The sequence below is a fragment of the Mustelus asterias genome, chromosome 24 (assembly GCF_964213995.1).
Source record: "Mustelus asterias chromosome 24, sMusAst1.hap1.1, whole genome shotgun sequence".
Classification (NCBI taxonomy): domain Eukaryota; kingdom Metazoa; phylum Chordata; class Chondrichthyes; order Carcharhiniformes; family Triakidae; genus Mustelus; species Mustelus asterias.
The window spans coordinates 6082419-6086255 of NC_135824.1; positions in this window are offsets into that span (position 1 = coordinate 6082419).

Consider the following 3837-nt stretch of genomic DNA (forward strand, 5'->3'; position numbering starts at 1 on the left):
ACAACTGCCACTTACGTTTCTAAAGTTTATATAAAACAACATCTTTGAGCATTTAATAAGGAAGAAAAGGCTCAATGCTGAGCAGAAACTGGGGAAAGGTCAATGTCTGGAAGGAGAGCAGTCCGATAATTATAAAGGAAAGAAACACAAGTATTTAAGTAATGTTCTGCCCATGAACCTATGAAGATGCAGGACAAAAATGCAACATCGAAGATAGACAACTTAAAGTTTTTGAAGTTTATTTATTAGTGTCACAAGCAGCTTACATTAACGCTGCAATGAAGTCACTGTGAAAATCCCCTAGTCGCCACACTCCGGCGCCTGTTCGGGTACACTGAGGGAGAATTTAACATGGCCAATGCACCTAACCAGCACGTCTTTCGGACTGTGGGAGGAAATCGGAGCACCCGGCGGAAACCCACGCAGACACGGGGAGAATGTGCAGACTCCGCACAGACAGTGACCCAAGCCAGGAATCGAACCCAGGTCCCTGGCACTGTGAGGCAGCAGTGCTAACCACTGTGCCACCGTACATTTACCTTGACAAGGGGGACTCCAGGTGACCTTCTTTTGTCACTGCTGTACAGGCACCCGAACTAATTAATCTCCAGGGATCTCTCTTTGGGAATTGACTCTTTGGGGACATTCTATTGAAGAGGAATCAGAATGCAGCTGATCATTTTTGGAGATAACAGTTACCATTGTCCAATGTCCACAGAAATGGAGATATGGTGGTCATCCAGAATTGCATCTACAAATTAAAGTTTCACAAGAAGTGCTGGTTAGGTGCATTGGCCGTGTTAAATTCTCCCTCAGTGTACCCGCACAGGCGCCGGCACGGTAGCACAGTGGTTAGCACTGCTGCTTCACAGCTCCAGGGACCTGGGTTCGATTCCCGGCTTGGGTCACTGTCCGTGTGGAGTTTGCACATTCTCCTCGTGTCTGCATGGGTTTCCTCCGGGTGCTCCGGTTTCCTCCCACAGTCCAAAGATGTGCGGGTTAGGTTGATTGGCCAGGTTAAAAATTGCCCCTTAGAGTCCTGAGATGTGTAGGTTAGAGGGATTAGCGGGTAAATATGTGGGGGTAGGGCCTGGGTGGGATTGTGGTCGGTGCAGACTCGATGGGCCGAATGGCCTCCTTCTGCACTGTAGGGTTTCTATGAAAGAGTAGATGTGAAGAAAACCATGTTGGCGTAAGAAGGTCCAACTGGCCGACATTCATCCCCCATTTTGTCACAATTGCTGAACCCATCAAACTATTTGTGTGGCTGATGGAAACATCAAAACTGTGGTCACATGGGAGAAATTGATTCATGTTCAGAAATAATTTATTAATTTACAAAAGCAGCTCAGAGCAGGCAATGTGGAAGGAAGAAGCCTGCGTGGAAACTCACCCTTATTGTGTGCCACTCTAGCATCTTATCTGCAGAATTATATTTTTTAATCACAGAGGCTTAACCATAACTCCAGCTGTAAAATCCAGAATCCCATTGTTGCTCGAAGTAAGCCACTTTGAATTCATCACCAGAAACCTCCAACCTCCACTGGCTTCAGGGATCCAAGAGAGAATCTTAGGCCGGCAGCGTTTCCTAAACCTCACCCTTGAGTTCTTGAGAAGTGACATTGTGATTCTTTAAATAATCATAGAATCCTACAGTGCAGAAGGAGCCATTTGGCCCATCGAGTCTGCACTGACCACAATCCCACCCAGGCCCTATCCCCATGCATTTACCCTAGCTAGTCCCCCTGTTACTAAGGGGCAATTTAGCATGGCCAATGCACCTAACCTGCGCATCTTTGGAGTGTGGGAGGAAACCCACGCAGACACGGGGAGAACATGCAAACTCCACACAGATAGTGACCCGAGGCTGGAATTGAACCCGGGTCCCTGGCGCTGTGTGGCAGCAGTGCTAACCACTGTGCCACCATACTGCCCTAATCTAAGTGCATGCTACATCTTCTGTAATCATTTTCTCCTGCCTGTGTAAGTCTTGTGTGAATGGGTGAGTGAGTGCATTTACATTTAGGGTGTTCAGATTTGATTTGATTTGGTTTGATTTGATTCATTTCATTTATTATTATCACAAGTATTAACGTACAGTGAAAAGTATTGTTTCTTGTGCATTATACAGACAAAACATACCGTTCGTAGAGAAGGAAAGAAGAGAGTGCAGAATGCAGTGTTATAGTCAAAGCTAGGGTGTAGAGAAAGATAAATAAACATTTATTGCTTCTTTTAATTTAAACCCATGAGAAAACCTGTCATATCTGTTCTGCAAAGTCACGACACTCAAGTGGTTAAAATGTTTATTCTCTAAAATAAATCTTGTTGCGATCGGTTGAGAGGCAGGAAAAGAGAGAAACTGTTCTGCTCTCTCCTTGTCCACAGTCTCTGGACATTTCACATTGCCTTACAACTGAAGAAATACTTTTAATGATGTTTTAATGTAAAAAAAAAACAGGAGTCAATTTGCTCACAGCAAGCTCCCACACACAACATTCGGATATTGGCCAGATAGATATCTGCTTCATTGATGTTGGCTGAGGAATTAATGTTGACACGAAGGAGAACTCTGTGCTCTTACTCAGCACAGTAAGAAGTCTAACAACACCAGGTTAAAGTCCAACAGGTTTATTTGGTAGCAAACGCCACTAGCTTTCGGAACAGGCTGTTCCTTCGTCAGGTGGAGTGGGAGATCTGCTCACAAACAAGGCACACAGAGACGCAAACTCAATTTACGGAATAATGATTAGAATGTGAGTCTTTACAGTTAATCAAGTCTTAAAGATACAGACAATGTGAGTGGAGAGAGCGTTAAGCACAGGTTAAAGAGATGTGTATTGTCTCCAGACAGGACAGCTCGTGAGATTTTGCAAGTCCAGGCAAGTTGTGCGGGTTACAGATAGTGTGACATGAACCCAAGATCCTGGTTGAGGCCGTCCTCATGTGTGCAGAACTTGGCTATCAGTCTCTGCTCAGCGACTCTGCGTTGTCATGTATCATGAAGGCCACCTTGGAGAACGCTTACCCGAAGATCAGAGGCTGAATGCCCATGACCGCTGAAGTGCTCCCCAACAGGAAGAGAACAGTCTTGCCTGGTGATTGTCGAGCGGTGTTCATTCGTCCGTTGTCGTAGCGTCTGCATGGTTTCCCCAATGTACCATGCCTCGGGACATCCTTTCCTGCAGCGTATTAGGTAGACAACGTTGGCCGAGTTGCAAGAGTAGGTACCGTGTACCTGGTGGATGGTGTTCTCACGTGAGATGGTTGCATCCGTGTCGATGATGACTTCAGCGGTCACAGGCATTCGGCCTCTGATCTTCGGGTAAGCATTCTCCAAGGCGGCCTTCACGACACATGACAACGCAGAGTCGCTGAGCAGAAACTGATAGCCAAGCTTTGCACGCATGAGGACAGCCTCAACCAGGATCTTGGGTTCATGTCACACTATCTGTAACCCCCACAACTTGCCTGGACTTGCAAAATCTCACCAGCTGTCCTGTCTGGAGACAATACACACTCTTTAACCTGTGCTTAATGCTCTCTCCACTCACATTGTCTGTACCTTGAAGACTTGATTAGCTGTAAAGATTCGCATTCCAATCATTATTCTGTAAATTGAGTTTGTGTCTCTGTATGCCCTGTTTGTGAGCAGATCTCCCACTCCACCTGACGAAGGAGCAGCACTCCGAAAGCTAGTGGCGTTTGCTACCAAATAAACCTGTTGGACTTTAACCTTGTGTTGTTAGACTTCTTACTGTGTTTACCCCAGTCCAACGCCGGCATCTCCACATAACTCTTACTCAGCACACAGGGGAGGCAATGGCCTAGTGATAT